Below are 246 nucleotides of genomic sequence, written 5' to 3'. Positions count from 1 at the left end.
GCAAATCAATCTACTTCCGGTTATAACATAGTATTTACCTCAACACTATGTTATAATGTTCTTGAGAATTGTTTTGATATTGATTACATCTGAGATAATATTTTAAAAGGTTTGAGAATGGATGGTCGATAACTAGCCACAGAGTAGTGGTCTCTCACGAACTGAAAATATCTCAGGTCTTGCTTTCGTTTCTCTGATTTCTCTGAACAGTTTGCAACTACGGGTGCATTTTTGATTCACTGGCGG

This window comes from Haliotis asinina, chromosome 12 (genome assembly GCF_037392515.1).
Source record: "Haliotis asinina isolate JCU_RB_2024 chromosome 12, JCU_Hal_asi_v2, whole genome shotgun sequence".
In the NCBI taxonomy this organism is placed as follows: Eukaryota; Metazoa; Mollusca; class Gastropoda; order Lepetellida; family Haliotidae; genus Haliotis; species Haliotis asinina.
The sequence above is the reverse complement of the archived record's forward strand: the minus strand, read 5'-3'. Positions refer to the sequence as shown.